The 19,077-nt window shown below is 39.6% G+C and overlaps 1 long non-coding RNA gene across 1 annotated transcript; it reads left to right on the top strand.

Moving 5' to 3' along the window:
* Positions 1-1,110: 1,110 nt before the first annotated feature.
* LOC142171603 (uncharacterized) lies at positions 1,111-18,558 on the top strand. The gene is made up of 3 exons (XR_012701400.1): positions 1,111-1,520; positions 15,218-15,280; positions 18,310-18,558. It is a non-coding gene; the product is annotated as an uncharacterized LOC142171603 (long non-coding RNA).
* The last annotated feature ends 519 nt before the right edge of the window (positions 18,559-19,077 follow it).

The raw sequence follows: 19,077 nt of genomic DNA, 5'->3' as shown, positions 1-19,077 counted from the left end.
TTTAAGCTTCTAAATAAGGATTGTTCTTTTAATTTAATTCCGAATCTTCAATAAATCAAACTCGACTACACCCGGGGGTCATAATACATATTGCGAAACTGCTCAAGACCTTAAGTCATTGAACGAGCCGTTAATTCTTAAAACGACAAGTCGGGTCGTTACATTCTCCACCTCTTAAACAAATGTTCGTCCTCGAACGTGCTAAGAATTATTCTGAGGTTACCAAATTGATGATTTTACTTTTACACATATACTCACGGTTGATCCCACGTTACCGCATTTGAGATAAGCCCGACAACACCATCTCGTTTGAGATTATTTCTTTTATCCATATTTGTAAACTTTAAGACCAATTTCTTACACTCCAAATATTTTCAAAAGGCCTGATTTTTACAACAACGCACGGTATTAGTCTCAACTGGCTATAACAACTCGTGCCTACGCACACATCAACTTTCTTGATAGTGTTGAAGTACTTCAAAATTTTTATGGGGTGTTACATTTTTCCATGCTTAGGATCATTCGCCCTCAAACACATAACATAACTTATCTCTTCTTTTGCACGTCTCAATCTCCCAAATTTTACTAACTCCCAAATTTTTCAGAAATTTCGGCAGAGTCTCCCCTGTAATTAGGCCTATCCACCTTCCAGAGTAACACCATATCCACCTACCAGAGTAATATCAAAACAATTCCTAACAACACATTCACAACCCAACAAAACACCACAAGGTATATATCAATAACACAAATCTCAGCATTACAAGCATTGCATTATCATAATGATATCAAGACATGAAGCACATCATATGTATGCCTATCACCACATCTCTGGTCTTAAAAGCTGTTCATAATTAATTCCAGCATCATCAATTAATCTCATATTAACCAACACCTCGTTTCGAATTTTCACAACACTGACAAAAGAATGTGAGGCATGAAAACCTCATAACTATTTACCTGACTTAACGAGTCACATTTAATGCTCCTAGGCTAAAACTCAATAATTACAATATAATTACTGCACATAAATACATAAAAGAATTATCACATAAACCTATCAGGCATAACTCTCTATTAGTACTATAGTATAAATTTAAACTTCACGAAGGAAAAATTTAAACTCATAAATATTTTACCACAAGGACATCGTCTTTATATAACTTCCACCGTGGCTTGTAGCCCACCTCACTCACCTCTCACGGAACGACAGGCTCAGCTCCACACTCTCCTCTCTCACATACACGCACACCACACATTAGAAAGCTAAAAGCAAGTTTTGGAATTCAAAAATCTGAAAACCAGATCTGAAAATCACAAAGGTCCGGAAAACAAAAAGGAAACTGGATTTCAAAGCAAATTTTAAAAAGGGTATTGATTACTGAAGTTTCAAAAAGTCAATTTCCTCTTTTCTGGACTTGAACGAAGCTATCAAAGCGCAAACTTACGGCTGTTTGTTGCGGATTTTGCCAAAAATTTCAACAGGCTGCTGAACTCTTTGTGTCTTCCTCTACAAATAGGTTAGTTCTACACTTCCTTGTATGCTGTTTTCATTTGAATGATTGAAAAACTGCTAGATTTCTGCCTCATTTATATGGATCTGCTTAAATCCTGACTTCTGTTGTTTTGATATGTAACTAACGTGTATGGAACATTGACCTGTAAAATGTTTGAAATGGCGAAGTAATCCAGATGCATGAAACAACGAATTTTTCTTTTCTCAAGGATTTGTGATAATTCAGCGTTGAATAGGGAATTGTAACTGAACATATTTGCAATTTGTTTGACCTTTAATATTTTTCTTGGCTTTATATGTGAGATTGATTTCGTAGATATGTCAGATTGTTAGTTGCAATTCAATGTTCAAACATAAATAGGAGATATGCAGGTAGGATATAAACCAGAAGACACAGTGATGGTTCACAGACACAACATGCTTGAAGGGTTAAGAATTACGGGGCCCACAATTTTCTTGTGTCCGCAGATGAGGACTTGTGAACCGCACTTTTATTATGTGCGGCTGCAAAAGTGAAGTCCGGTCCACATAATTTCACTTGCGGCCGCACCTCTGAGACCCAAAAATGCCAACTCTCCGATGACAGAGAATTGGCTGATGTGCGACCGCAACATGATTTATGCAGTCCGCACAATTTGACATGTAACTGCACATTGGAGTTAGAAAGTGTAGACTCTCTGATGATAGTAGCTGGGGTGTTCTGCAGCCACGATGAGAATTCTGTTGTCCGCACAATTTAACCTGCGACCGCAGAATGACTTCTTCCCTAGGTTTCCCTACATTCCACATCCGCGGACCGCACAAATTCAAGTGCGGCCGCAAAGTTCAAAAATGACGTACAATTCAATAATTCTATCTAGGTTTTGCAATTTTGTGCACAATTTGATATGGCAACATCATAGATACATGAAAATATGTTTACCTAGTTCCCATAGAACATGTATTAGTTGACCCATTATAGATTTACCCCCAAATGGATACATAGTTTAATTCTAATGACAAATGACCTAAAAATAACTAAAAATATACAAATTAAAAGAAAGAAAAAAATTAATAAGAAATTGAAGCATACTAGATGAATGCGTGTGATGAGTGACTGATCATAGATGTTGTGTGTGTGGACAGATAAAATCACCAAGAAATTTCAAGAGATTACTAGTTTTGTGCTCAGAGAGAGAAATAAACGTAATTGTGGCCATATCCCTCTATTTATATGATTTGAATTTCTGAGGGAAATAAGATAATGTGCGGCCGCACAATTTCATGTGCGGTCTGCACTCTGTTATATGGTACTCTTGTCTCAGCATCTCATCTGCGGTCCACACAATTTTGTGTGCGGCCGCAGATTTCATTTGCGGTCACATATTTCATGTGTGGTAGCAGATCGACCTTTTCTCTGACAGTCAAAACTTTAGAGAGTTGATATTTTCAACCTCTCATTTGTGAGGTCCTCAAACCAATTGTGCGGTCGCAATGTTCCTTTGCTATAGCACCCAAAAATGTGTGATTCGCACAAATCACCTGCGGTCCACACTTAGCCAGATTTTTGTCCACAATTCCTGTAAGTCACGCTCAGCCTGTAGCACACTTCGAATCAAGTTAGAATAAAAACAACACCTAACTACAAAAGAAAAAGGAAAATAAATATGAGTTGCCTACCAAGAAGCGCCTGATTTAACGTCGTGGCACGATGCATAATACCATCAATTGAAATGAATGACCGCTACGACGTGGCTATCTCCAACTTTTCCCAAGTAGTGCTTCACCCAATGACCATTGACTCGAAATACTTTATTGTTTTTATTTTTCAAGTCCAATGCACCAAAAGGTATCACACCCACAATTTCAAAAGGACCAGTCCATTTGAACTTTAGCTTCCCGGAAAACATCCTCAACCCTGAATTAAATAACAATACAAGATCGCCCACTTTGAACTCTTTGATCCAAATGTATTTGTCATGAAGATATTTCATATTTTATTTGTACAAGGATGAACTTCCATAAGCATGTTACCGAAACTCATTCAATTCATTCAAATGTGCAACCCTCAAGTTAGCGGCTATATCCCAATCAAGATTCAACTTCTTTAGAGCCCACATGGCTTTGTGCTCAAATTTCACTGAAAGGTGACAAGCTTTCCCGAACACCAACTGGTATGGTGACATTCCGATATGTGTTTTATAAGCCGTCCGATAAGTCCATAATGCATCATCAAGCTTCTTGGACCAATCCATCCGGTTAGCATTCACTATTTTGGACAAAATACTCTTTATCTCCCGGTTGGAGACTTCCACTTGAACGATAGCTCGTGGATGATAGGGAGTTGTGACTTTATGAGTAACACCATACTTTCCAAGTAAAGTGTCGAAAGCCTTGTTGCAAAAATGTGACCCCCATCGCTTATAATAGTCCACAGAGTACCAAACTTTGTGAAAATATTTTTCTTCAAGAACGCCACCACACTTGTCGCCTCATTGTTGGGTAGTGCGATGACCTCAACCCATTTGAACACATAATCTACCGCAACCAAGATGTAGGTATTTCCACAAGAACTCACAAAAGAACCCATGAAGTGGATACCCCACACATCAAAAATATCAATCTCCAAAATGGTAGTGAGAGGCATTTCATTTTTCATTGAGATTCCACCAGCCATTTGACATTCATCACATCTTTTCATTAAATCACTTGCATCCTTGTAAAGAGTGGGCCAATAGAAACTACAACTAAGTAATTTGGTTACCGTTCTCTCTCCACCATGATGACCACCATGTGGCGAAGAATGACAAACCCCAAGAATTCCACCTTGTTCTTCTTCTTCCTATACACATCTTCTAATCACCCAATCCGTACAAATCCGAAAGAGGTATGATTCATCCCAATAATAATCTTGACAATCCCATTTGAGCTTTTTCCTTTGGTTTGAGGAGAACTCATCCGGGATGATTCCACACATGATGATATTTTCTAGATCCACGAACCGTGGCACCTATTCCATTGAAATAACCAAGAGTTCCTTATCGGGGAAGGAGTAATTGATTTCAAGGCCATCATGCGGCCTCCCCTCCTCCTCCAAACGAGACAAGTGGTCAGCCACTTGGTTTTCACTTCCTTTTCTATCCTGGATGTCAATACCAAACTCTTGCAACAAAAGCACCAACCTCATCAACCGAACTTTGGAATCTTTCCTGCTCATAAGATAACGAAGAATCGCATGATTCGTGTGGATAATAACTTTTGCACCGATCAAGTACGGGCGAAACTTCTCAGTTGCAAACACAATGGCAATGAGCGCTTTCTCTATAACAGTGTTATTGACTTGGGCACTATTCATGGTCTTACTATCATAGTAGACTGGATGAAAAATCGTGTTGATGTGTTTCCCCAAAACAGCCCCAACCACTACGTCACTTGCATCATACATGAGTTCAAAAGGGACACTCCAATTTGGAGTGGTGATATGGGAGTAGTTATTTACTTGAAATTTAACAATTAAAAAGCTCCCATGTAATCATCATTGAAGTTAAACTTAGCATACTTCTTGAAAAGTTTGCACAACGGGTTCACCACCTTAGAAAAAGCTTTAATGAACTGCCGGTAGAACCATGTGTGGCCTAAGAAACTCCGCACAATGTTCACCGAAGTTGGAGGTGGAAGTTTAGAAATTACCTCAATATTTGCCTTATCAACTTCAATTCCATTCTTTGAGATCTTGGGGCCAAGGACAATTCCCTCCTCGACCATGAAATGACATTTCTCCCAATTGATCACCAAATTTGTTTCTTCACTTCTTGCCAACACTTTATCCAAATTTGCAAGAACATTCTAAACATCTCTAACCATCGAGAAATCATCCATGAAAATTTCAAGGTAGTCCTCCACCATGTTCGTGAAAGTAGCCATCATATACCTTTGAAAAGTTGTCGGTGCATTGCACAAACCAAATGGCATTCGCTTGAAAGCAAAAGTACCATAGGGACATGTAAGGGTTGTTTTCTCCTGATTTTCTGGAGCAATAAGAATTTGGTTGTAGCCCGAATACCTATCAAGAAAGAAATAGAAAGCACAACTGGCCAATCTATCGAGCATTTGATCTAAGAAAGGAAGTGCAAAGTGTTCCTTGTGACTTTGTTGAGTCTGAGATAGTCCATACACACTCTCCAACCGATCATCGTTCTTGTATGAATCTACTCATTCTTGTCATTGGTGACTACCAGTATGCCCCCCTTCTTTGGGACACTTTGAACCGGAGAAGTCCATGAACTATCAGAGATGGGGTGGACAGCACCAGCATCCAACCACTTGATTATCTCCTTTTTGACAACTTCTTGCATATACTCACAGAGTCTCCTTTGATGTTCAATAGATGGTTTGGCACCATCCTACAAGTTTATATTATGCATGCAAAATGCAGGGCTTATTCCCCGAATATCCGCCAAGGTCCACCCAATAGACTTCTTCTTCTTCTTCTTCTTCTTCTTTTGTAGCACTGTCAAAGTGGAATCTACCTGCACGTTAGTTAAACAAGAGGAAAGAATAACCGGTAAAGTAGAACAAGGACCAAGAAATTCATACCGAAGATGTGGAGGAAATGGCTTCAACTCCAAAGTAGGAGGCTTTTCAATAGAAGGCTTTGTAGGAGAAGTTTTCCTATTTTCAAGATCCAAGGACAATTTCTGGGGTGCATATTTGTACGACCCCACTCCTTGCAAAGAGTTCACATATTCCATGAAGCCATCCATCTCGTCATCATCAAAGTTGAGCGACACGACCTCCAATATATCACCCATATTGATCATAGCACTTGTTTTATCAACAATAACATCGGTCACCAAGTCCACAAAAGAGAACACCTCATTGTTATTCGGTTGCCGCATGGACTTACACACATGGAAAATCACCTTTTCATCACCAACCCGGAATGTAAGTTCTCCGGCTTCAACATCACAAAGAGCCTTCCCCATATCAAGGAAAGGTCTCCCAAGAATAATTGACACCTCGTAATCAAATTCGCAATCTAGAATGACAAAATCAGCCGGAAGAATGAATTTATCAACACGAACCAAGACATATTCAATCACTCCCAAAGGTCTCTTCATAGTACGATCGACCATTTGTAATCTCATAAAGGTGGTCCTTGGTTTCCCAATTCCCAATGTCTTAAAAATCGAATAGGGTATAAAATTGACACTTGCCCCAAGATCACAAGGAGCTTTGGAAAACTCGGCACTTCCAATTGTACAAGGAATTGTGAAAGCACCGGGATCCTTCAACTTAGGAGCCATTGAGTGCGCAATTGCACTCACTTGATGAGTGACTTTGATAGTTTCAAAATTCATTGACCGCTTCTTGAGGGTTCACCTCCTCTTGAGTCTCTTCCACACTATCATCAATATCAATCTGAACCTCATCATTAGGTTGCACCATATTATTCGGGATCTTCTCTTCTTCCACCAATTTTTCACCATCAACAAGTTGCCTTTGATTTGAGATAGGTGCATTCTCACCTCTTCCACTTCTTGTAGTAACGGCCATGGAATGCCCCATGTTGTTTCCACCCTTTAGGTTTACCACCGTGTCACTTGGTAGTACTCCCTTAGGACGAGAATTTAGAGCTTGAGATATTTGCCCCATTTGAACTTCTAAGTTGCGGATTGATGTGTTGTGTGAGGTAAGTTGGGCATCCTAATCGGCATTCTTTTCCATAATTTTCTTGAACATGTTCTCAATACGTCTCATCTCATTGTTTAAAGAGGTTAGACCATGGGAAGGATAAGGAGGCGAGTTGCTCGGTTGTTGATACATCGAGGCCTTTGAAAACCCGACCCCTGATTCCCTTGATTGTTGTTCTATCCGCCTTGATTGTTACTCCCGTCCAATTTCCTTGATTATTTCTCACTCCAATTCCTTGGTTGTTGTTGTTATGCCAACTCCATTGATTGTTTCCACTCCAATTTACTTGGTTATTGCCACCACTCCAGTTTCCTTGATTGTTAGAATTCCAGTTGCCTTGATTGTTTTGAGGTCGCCATTGTTGTTGGTTTTGGCCTTGGAAGTTATTTCTTTGCCCTTGAAAATTCTTCACATATTGCACCTCCTCTTCTTCTTCATTATAAGAATCATCTTGATCAAAACCACTATCCTCTTGCACATAATTCTCCATTTGATTTTGCACTTGAGGACCCTTGGTCCTTATATTGTTTACCATCATGTGTACCCCTTACATGGAATTGACTTGCTTAGAATTTTGCACTTGATGTTGATTCATGGTAGTAGTTAATTCGGAATGGCTTGCCCATGGTCATGCAACTCTTTTTGAAGGTAGATCATGTTCGGATCACCTTATGGTATATTGGCCCGAGATTTCCATGCCGATGATATTTCCGCCATTTCATCCAAAATCTCACAAGCCTCCGCATAAGGTGCAGTCATAAAGTTTCCACCGGCAAGTTGATTCACTACACATTGGTTGGTTGTGTTAATCCCACGATAGAAGGTTTGTTGAATAATCTTTTCCCTTATATCGTTGTTGGGACATTCCTTGACCATTGTTCTATATCGCTCCCATATCTCGTGTAGTGGTTCATTGGCTCTTGCTTGAATGCCAAAATCGCATCTCTAAGTGTAGCCATATACCCGAGAGAGAAAAACTTAGCAATAAATCTTTCCACCTACACATCCCAAGTACAAATGGAATGGTTCGGTAATCGTTCCAACCAATGTAAAGCTTTTCCTCATAGTGAAAAGGGAAAAAGCCTTAGCCTCAATGCATCCTCGGAGACATTTGTTTGTTTGCTCCCATAATAATTATCCACAAACCCCTTCAAATATTTATACGCTTTTTGACTTGGAGCACCGGTGAAGAAACCTCGTTGCTCTAGCAAAGTGAGCATCACATTGGTGATTTGAAAGTTGCCCGTCCTAATACGGGGCGGGACTATGGCACTTGCGTACCCTTCATTAGGTAACACCCGGTGTGGATCCACTCATGGTGGAGGTGGGGGTGGAGCAGGAACATTGTCATGAGGTGCACATCCTCTTCTATTGTCTTGAAGTTCAGGTGGAACCTCATCAACTTGCTCATCCTCAACGTCCACATCCCCCAAAGGCATATTTCCGAGTTCATTGTTTTCCGCCATGATTGTACCTAAAATTATTTCCAAAAGTTAGTAAAACGGAAGGAAATTGAGATATTCCAAAAATAAACCCAAATATGTAGCTAACACCGTTTTGACTCCCCGACAACGACGCCAAAAATTGATGACGTCCAAAACACACCTCAATAAGAGATATGATACGGTCGTATGCAATAATAATTACCTAACTAGAAGTCGGGGTCGAATCCACTGAGAGTTATGAGGGGTGTTAGGGGTATATATCTGAAGCAAGGAAATGGACGATCTAAGATTGCACTTCCACAATAGAGTTTTGTTTTCTACGGCTACAGTTACTCTAATGAATGTAGGCTAAAGAAAATAGATTAGAGATAAAACATTTTGAGGTTTTACCAAATAGTTTAAAGGACTAGGAATGTGACTATAACCTAGGTGTTTTCCTAATGGGATAAAGACGTTAATGTTTGTTTTGTTGATTGGGGTGTATTATAGCTCTCAACTCTACGATATCCACTCAATACCTCTCGGTTAGAGAGTGATTTTGTCCAATTTGGCTTTCTTAAGTCCCAATGGGTATCACTTATAACAGTTGATATGAGCTCAAGTCGGCTCCTTACTATCTCTAGTTTGAACCCTTTAATCAGGTTTATTAATCTCTCAATTAATCCAATTCCTTGTTATTTAAGTTATCCTAGACTAGGTCCCTCTTTCTCAAGTAGAGACTAAGTAAAATAGGCATGAATCAATGTTTGCAACCATTAAATCTAAAATTGAAGAATAAACTAAGTTAAATAATCAATACCTAATTATAAACAAACATTAATATAATCACCCATAAGGTTTGCACACTAGGGTTGGGTCACAACCCTAGTAAAAGTCTATCTACTCATATTGGAAATTACAGAAAATAGAGAAGAAAATCTAATTAAACTCACAATGAAAGATTAAAATGATTTAGTCTAGTGTTAATATACTCAAATAAGCTAAAACTTCCTAAAATAGTAAATTGAAACGACTACAACAACTTTCGATGTTCAAACTTGACCTAATTTTGTGAAACTCGCTTATTTATACAGAGCCAATAATTGCGGACAAAAATACCCCTCAGGAGGTTCTGCGGCCGCACAATTCCATGTGCAGTCCGCAGAGTTCTTCAGCTGGCAAGAATGTAAGTTCTGCGACTGCACATTTCTGGACTGCGGCCGCGAGGCAATTTTCTGTAGCTGCACAATTCTTGTGCGGTCCGCTCTTCACAAGGGCTTCAGGACTTGGTCTTTTTGCATATTCTCTGAACTTTGAATCTCTCAGTTAAAGCCCAGGTCTGCGGTCGCACATTGCTGAAAGTCCTGTTTGGGTTTCATTCTTGGTTTGCGGTCGCAAATGAAATTTTGTGGTCCGCAATTTCTTCTCCGGCTGCAGAATTCCTTCTGCAGACTACACATCTATGCTTCTACTCCCTTTAATGCCTTGTGCTTAGGAAGGCTCCTTTTTTAGTCAGAGTTCATCATGGGAGACCAAACTTCCAGTATTCCTACAATTTGCACGATTTCATTAGTTTTGGGAACATAATTCGATACTTTCGGACTAAGACAAGAGAAAAAAAGTGCTAATAAGCAGTCAAAATCCCTACTTATCACTAGGCGGGTGGTGAAGTAACTGGTGCGGAAGTCGCAACCTGACTCCTCTGCTGCACTGGATCTCCCGGGCAATGGGGATACCAGAGTAACTGCTAGAATGACCTGGCACTAGAGGTGTTCATGGTTCGGTTTGGATCGATTTTTCCCTAAAAGAAAACAAACCAAATAAGTCAGTTCTTCAAATATTGGAACCAAACCAAACCAATTAAGTCGGTTTTTTTATCGATTCGGGTTTTATTGGTTTTGGTCGGGTTTTCAGTTTTTTTCGGTTATTTATCGGTTATTTTCTTAAATATGAGACATACACTACCAAAAGATTATTATAATAGCAAAAAACTAGACTAAAAATATAAACGACTAATATGTACCATAAAATTTTAGAAACTTTATATAAAAACATATATATATATATATATATATATATATATATATATATATATATATATATATATATATATATATATATATGTGTGTGTGTGTGTGTGTGTGTGTGTGTGTGTGTGTGTGTGTGTGTGTGTGTGTGTGTGTGTGTGTGTCGGTTTGGTTCGGGTTTTTTTCAGTTACTTTTTTATTAAAACCAAAACCAAACCAAATTTGATCGGTTTTTAAAATTCAAAACCAAAACCAAACCAAACCTAAAAAGTATCGGTTTTCTGGTCAGTTTGGTTCGGTTTTCGGTTTGGTTTGGTTTTTTGGATTTTTATGAACACCCCTACCTGGCACAGATGAACCCTAAACCGATGGAGCACGAGATGAGCTCTGAGCCGGGAGAGCACTGAGAGATGACTGACCAGGACTGGCACTGTATGAACTATGACTAGATGATGCACGACGATGAACTGGGCGAGCCATCTGAGCGATCCTATAAGGACGTCCCCTACTGTGGTAGGACTGCCCCCAGAAGGAACACCACCCAAACCACCCAAACCACGAGGCCTCTTGGCCTCCCTCTCCCCACTCTCATGATAAAACGTAGCACTCTCCCGAGCAATATCAACCACCTCGTCGAACATAGCACCTGATACACTCTCCCGTGACATAATAAAACGTAACTGATAGTGGAGGCCATTAATGAACCTCCTAATCCTTCCCTCTCAGTGGGAACCAACCAAGCTGCGTGATGAGCCAACTTTGAAAATTGCATCTCATACTGGTCATAGACATGATATCCTGACGTGGTTGCTCGAACTATCTGCGCAGCTCTTCCCTGCGGGTCTGTGGCACAAACTTCTCCAATAAGAGAACGGTGAACTCATGCCATGTAAGTGGTGCCGCACTGACTGGACTACGCTTCTCATAGGCCTCCCATCATCTGAAGGCAACCCCAAAAAACTAAAAAATAGTGAATGAGACCCCACTGGTCTCCAGAATACCCGTCGTGCGAAGAATTCGCTGGCACTTATCCAAGAAGTTTTGGGCATCCTCTGACTCAACCCCATTGAATGATGGAGGCACGAGACTCCCAAATCTCTCTAGCCTCTTCTGGTCCTCATCAGTCATAATGGGACCATGTTTGTCCTGAGCAACCACGACCGGATGGGCTGGTAATACCCCCGATATCTGAAGTCCCTACATTACCTGCTCTAGAGTACGGGCATCGGGAGTCTGAGTACCTCTCCTACCCTGAGAAGTGGCTAGCGCGGTCTGAATATAAACCGCCTAAGCAAGGCTAGTGCATACAATCAATATCTGAGCCAAAGACTTCTGAAGGCCTAGAATCACAATGGGCACAACTGGTTCCTAAGCTGGCTCAACTGGCTCTACCATATCTGGAACCTTCTCCTGAGCTGGAGCAACTGGTGGATCTGTGGGTGCTTCTCTAATTGGTGTACGAGCTGCACCTCGGCCCCTACAACGACCCCTACCGTGGTCCCGACCTCTCGAGGCCCTAGCTTGTGGTACTGGTGGCTGTCCATCTTGTTCGGTAGTACATATCCTCACCATCTGTGAGAGAATAGAATAACGGAAGTTTAGTTCCCAGAATTAACAAATCTGCACGACAGGAATACAAGAATGTGAAGTTTTCCTAAGGGTTTTCCAGCCTCTCGAAGATAAGTACAGACGTATCTGTACCGATCCGCAAGACTCTACTAAACCTGCGCATGACTCTTGAGCCCTATGTAACTTAGGCTCTGATACTAACTTGTCACGACCCAAAACTCAACCTGTCATGATGGCACTTATCATGGTACTAGGCAAGCCGACAACTTAGACATTAACAACACTTTCAAATTTAAAATATACTAAAACAGATTTAAATAAGTAAAACTCTCATAAAACTAGATAAAGCTAAGGGATAGGGAGGAGAGTCAAGGTCTGCGGGCATCAATCAACTACCTCGATGATCTCCGAATGTCTGAACTCTACGAATCAACAACTGTTGTGATCGAAAACACCTGGATCTGAACATGAGGTTCAGGGTGTAGCATGAGTACAACCAATTCAGTAAGTAACAAGTTTAATTGGGCTGAAAGTAGTGACGAGCATTGCAGATACAGTTCAATTACAGAATTTTAGTACAAAAATGTAGGCATGCTTTCAAGTTTAACTGTTAAAGCCCAAACAGGTAAATCATGTCAAGTTCAATTGAAACACGATATGGTGCATCTCAATATCTACAGGACAGTTATATATGCCAACTAAAGTACAAAACAGTAATGAAATCATATGCATACTCTCAAAGTATCAATCACTCAGTCCTCCCATTCACTCCATCCTCACAGTCACTCCATCCTCACGGTCACTCAATCCTCCCAATCGCTCGACACTCACTCTCGGCACCTGCGCTCACTGTGGATGTGCAGACTCTGGAAGGGAGTTCCAGCTAACTGCTATAACAAGCCAATCATGGCATGAATCAAATAAACATGTTTCTGCATACAACCCGATCCCATAAATATCCTCACAATCAAGCCCTCGGTCTTACTCAGCCATCAATCTCTCTAGGCTCTCGGGCTTACAAGAATTAGGATAATCAGCCCAAACAATGATGATATGATGTATCAATAAAGGACAACAGAAACTCAGATATGATATGCAAATAATAGTTGTGACTGAGTATAAAATTTCAAACTAAGCAAATAATTCAACATGTAACACGACCTTTGTGGGTACCAACAGTACCAACATGTGGCCTAAGTAAGATTTCTACCATGACTTGCAGCTCAATTTCTCTAACATATGGAAAATATAATATAACGACAAGATTATTCAACTATACAGTTCCACAGAATCACACAAACTAGGTAAAATTTTCAATGGGGAAATAAGATTATTGAATAAAAATGACCACAAGTGACTTACCTCAAGAAACCCTTTGAAATCCCTGTCACAAATCGCGTTAAACCTAGTTTGCAAAGTCCAAAATGAGAAAAATTACGAAACCCTTCGGATTTAACACTTCAAGTGCTTTCGCACCTACGACCTACTTAACTGCATTTGCGATCTCGCAGGTGCGGGAACTTCCCCGCTTCTGAGGTTATACCTGAGGTCTCTACCTTCGCTTCTGCAATCCCACACGCGCAGGTGCGAGTCCGCATCTGCGGAACTTCCTCCGTATCTGTGCTCCACAACTTCCTCACTAATCCCTCTTCTGCACCCATACTCCGCATCTGCGACCACGCAGGTGCGGAAATACCCTCGCACCTTCGACCACTGCACACCCCTCTCCAGGCTGCATCTGTGCTCCTCTGCTCGCTTATGCAAGCTCGCCCATGCGATCAAAACTACGCATGTGTGATAGCACCAGACCTGATGAACTACAAAAGTTTTTCAAATTCCATACTTGATCCGTGAACTATCCGAACTCTGCCCGAGGCCCCCGGGACCTCAACCAATATAGCAACAAGTCCTAAAACATGATACGAACTTAGTCGATCCCTCAAATCATATCAAACAACATCAAAAACACGAATCACACCTCAATTCAAGCCTGATGAAAACTAGGAAATTCCAACTTCTACAATCGATGCTGAAACCTATCAAATCACGTCCGATTGACCTCAAATTTCGCACACAATAAATGACACAACGGACCTACTCCAACTCTTGAAACCCCAATCGGAGCCCGGTAACCACAAATTTAACTCTCGGTCAAACTTTTAAATTTCTAAAACTTCTAATTTTCCAACTCTCGCTATTTCAAGCTTAAATCAACTACGGACCTCCAAATCACTATATGGACACACTCCTAAGTCCAAAATTACCCAACAGAGCTATTCAGACCATCAAAACTCCATTTCGGAGTCGTTTACATATAAGTCAATATTCGATCAACCGTTTTCAACTTAAGCTTCCAACCTTGAGACTAAGTGTCTCATCTCATTCTGAAACATCCCCAAAATGGAATCAACCACCCCGGAAAGTCACATAACAATAATTAAACATAAAATCAGCAATAAATAAGGGAGCATGGCTACAACACTCAAAACGACTGCCTGGGTTTGACTAGTTTGACCTAGTTTACGACCGATTTGGTCACACTTTAAAAAAAAATTAAAATTAAAGTAAAGTTCCGACCGTTTCAATTGCAAAAGTATAAAAAAAATAAAATAAAAATTTGCGACCGAATGTGCCATTTATGAGATCTCACTAGTTTGACCAAATTTGCGACTGATTCGGTCTCACTTTAGAATTTTAAAAAAAATGAAATAACGCTCCGACCATTTCGGTTGAAATTCTTTTTTATGGTCCCGCCCAACAGTCCTTCTTCCTTTCTCTTCTCTCTTTATTTTCTTCACTTTTGCCTTCCTCTTCACCATCGTTGTCTTCTCCACCTTACCGACACCGCTTCTCTCTTCCTCACCGGCTCCGGAGAGATAGTCTCTCCCCCTTTGGTCAGTCCACCTCTCGCTCTTTCTATCTCTCTCTCTCTGTCTGTCGCCCGCCCGCCCGCCTGTTTTGCCTTTTCCCACTTAAATTCCTAACATGTTTTTTTTATTTTATTCTAGTTTGGCAACACCACTCCAGCAGGCCCGACGAAACCACTCTGGTGGGTCCACTGCGACATCAAGGTTAGTTTTTCTATTTTTCCAATTTTTATGTAAATTAAAGTTTTTGGCTAATTTTCTTATTAAGGTTTAATTCTTGAAATTTTGAATTGATTCTGAAATATTTACTTATTTTGTTACTAGTTTTGATGAATAAAAGTTATCCATTATGTTTTTATTATCATTTTAATTGAATAAAAAATTGAACTTTATTGTTTATATTTGCAACGTTTATGAAGCAAGATGTGTAATGATCTAGAGAAGCCGTAGATTTAGAGAGCTGCTAATTATGTACAACGAGCTTTGATGAATAGAAAGTAGAACTTTAGTGTTTATATGAAGAAAGAATATTTAGAGATCCTCTAGTTTCTTGAGAGTTTATGATTGCTTTAAAAGAAAAATTAGCTATAAGCAAAGTAGAATTTGAATGATTTTGATCTTAAAAAAGAGTAACGATTAATGAGGATACATATAATTGACTCCAACTTTGTTTGAAACTGAGGCAATCAGTTGAATTGATTGGATATTAGTTTATTTATGAATTGAAAACTTAAATCGGAGAAACCAAGGCCATTTTAAGGGGATAAAAGAGTTCAAATCGGTAAATAATTCTCACTATGGAGCAATTTGTAAACAAAAAGAGTTATGTATACTACGGTGAACAAATTAACTAGTAATTTGTTACTACTAGAATTTTTGGTTATACTCGTATTATTATAGTGGTTGTTAGACTCCTCTATGTAGGTCTTTCTTTTGTTGAATTTTGTTGTAATAGATTGAATTGTCTGAAATCTATCTTCACTAGATCCCTGTTTCCCGAAATAAGACTCCCTGTATGTTCTTTTACTCTTTTATGACTTGCGGGATGGTTAGTTCCTTAATAGTGGCATAAAAAGGTTAAGTTTGACTTGAATCAACGTTTTGAGTAAACGACCTAAGGAACTAGGTTTTGACGGTTCCAATAGGTTCGTATGATAATTTTAGACTTGGACGCATGGTAGGATCGTGTTTCGGATGACCGGGAGCATTTCGATACACAAAGTTGAAAGTTGGCACATTAAAGTTTTCAAGTTCTTTAAATTTGGTTTGAAGTAGTTTTGGTGTTTCGAGGTCTTATTGAGATTCCGAGCCTAGAAATAGTTTCGTATGGTAATTTAAGACTTGCACACAAAAATTGGCATCATTCGAGGTAGTTTTAGTATGATTCGGCAAATTTGGAGTAAGTTGGAAAAACATGAAGTTCATAAGTTGATTTGATTTGGTTTGGGTGTAATCCTTAGTTTTGATGTTGTTTTACATGTTCCGAGAGTTCGAGCGAGTCCGTTTTATGATTTCAAACTTGTTGGTATGTTTGAACGAGTCCCCCGGGGCCTCAGATGTTGTTCGGACGATGTGCGGAACATGTTTGGACTTGGAAGAATTGCTGAAGCAGCAGAGGTTCTGATGTGTTCGCACCTGCGATGAATTGGCCGCAGGTGTGGCATCGCAGAAGCGGCTAGCTAGCCGCATGTGCGAGGCTGGGCTATGGGGGCTGAGTACGCAGGTGCGAACACGGGGGTGCAGGTGTACGACGGCAGAAGTGGTCAGTGGCCCGCAGATGTGAAGTAGGCGTCGCAGAAACGGAAAGAGGCCAATCGGGGAGCCGCATCTGCAATGCAACCTCCGTAGATGTAGAACCGCAGAAGCAACCAAATATTCCACAGAAGCGGAAACCACTGGGGGGCAGTGAGGTGTATTTATATCGGAATTTAGGCTATTTTGGTTTGTTTCTTTCACTTATTGGACGATTTTAGAGCTCTTTGAAGAGGGATTTTCACCTAGCTATCGAAGGTAAGTAAGTCCTACCCAATGTAAGTTTAATACATAAATTGTGGGTAGATTTTAATATGCAAAATTGTGAAAATTATGGGTTTATTTGAAAAACCTAGGTTTTGATAAAAATGAGATTTAACCACGAAAATGGTTATGGAATTGGGTAGAAATTTTATATTTGAGTACGTGAGGGTATGAGTAACAGTTATCTTCGAAAATATCTGGAATTCGAACACGTGTGCCCGGGAGTGAGATTTAGGAATCTTCCAATTTGGGTTGGGTAATCACTCTAATAGCTAAATTATGAACTTGTGAGTGTATATTGATTGATTTATATAATATTTGACTAGTTTCGGATTGTTTGCCACCAAGTTGAGGCCTTAGAGTCAATTTGTGTGTCGGAAAGTGAGATTCGGGACGAGGTAAGTATCTTGCCTAACCTTGTTAGAGGGAATTTACCATAGAGGTGTTTTAAATTACTATTTGCCTCTAATTGTGAGGGCTACGTACGCACGAGGTGACGAGAGTCCGTGCATAGCTACTAATCATGCTTAAGTCCGGGTAATTTTAGGACCCCAAATCATGAAATACTTGTATTGTGTGCACTCTACTTGTTAATTTAAGTGCCTAAATTATATTGAAACTTGATAAATGGTTTGTAAAGACCTAATTTCTCTTACTTTGAGTTTTGGCGGGTTACTTGACCGTTAATAGAAATTCTATTCCATTGTGTATTAGTCTTGTGATAGCTTTTAAATCAGATGTTCATAGAGTATTCTATCTTCCTGTGGAGCGGGCCGAACGTGGAAGTATAGTAGATGCATCTATGGTTCGTGTCGTTCGGCCCTCGGCAGTGTACACAGTATTTTTGATCGGGTCGTACGATCTCGGCATAAATCGTGCGTGAATATGCTTGGATCCCGATTTCACTTGATATTATATTGATGATTTAAAAGGTTATAATTTAAATTATTGACCCGAAATTTATTGGAGTTAGTATGTGTTAGTTGGAGATCTTTAAATAGACTATCAGTTAAAGAATCATTTATTCACTTCTTGTTATTGTGTTATTATTATTATTCGCATATTCCATGTCTACTTAGAATTTCTGTATTTTTGTTGTTGGCCCATAGTAAGTGTCGATGTCGACCCTCGTCACTACTTTTTCGAGGTTAGACTGGATACTTACTAGGTACATGTTATTTATGTATTCACGCTACATTTCTGTACTAATCGTGCAGGATCTGAGGCAGGTGCATCTGGTAGTCATTCAGGCGCGTACCCCTGTTACCCCGAGGCATAGTGGTGAGATGCATTCTGAGTCCGATCTGCGGCACCCACAGTCTCTTTTTTGTATTTACTTTCTATCTATCTTATTTCAGACAGTAGCATAGGTGTTTTGTATATTCTATTAGTTGTTCATACACTTGTGACACCGAATCTTGAAAACATGCTAGTAGACACTTGATGGCTTTTGGATATATATTTCACCGTATCTTGCACTTTCATTCGCTTACTTTACTATAATTTTCCATTTCTCGCCTATTTAATAAATAATCAACTACTTTAAAATTATTAAAAATGAATAAATACATGACTAGTTCACTGTTGGCTTACCTAGTGGCGATGTTGGGCATCAGGGCCTATAGGGAAAATTGAGTCGTAACATTTAGAATATGAATGTGAATGTTTCATTGGTTGGTTTTTTATTTGGGAGGTGGTGTAGTTGAAAAAAATAGCAGAATTCTCCTAGATTTGCGACCGATTCGGTCAGAAAATAATGAATTTATGAATTTATTTAATTATTTTATTCTCATATTTTGCAACAGTTTCGGTCAGAAAATTTAAATATTTATTTATTTTATAATTTATATTTACGATCGATTCGGTCGGAAAATTACCTACTAAATCCGTCGCAAATCCCTAAAAATTCAACGCGTTCCAAATTATTCATTTTGCGACCAATTCAGTTGGAAATTTTTGACCGTTTGGGTCGCAAATTGTTTGTG

The sequence above is a fragment of the Nicotiana tabacum genome, chromosome 17 (genome assembly GCF_000715075.1).
Source record: "Nicotiana tabacum cultivar K326 chromosome 17, ASM71507v2, whole genome shotgun sequence".
Lineage (NCBI taxonomy): Eukaryota > Viridiplantae > Streptophyta > Magnoliopsida > Solanales > Solanaceae > Nicotiana > Nicotiana tabacum.
Note: the sequence above shows the minus strand (reverse complement) of the source record. Positions and strands in the feature narration are given on the sequence as shown.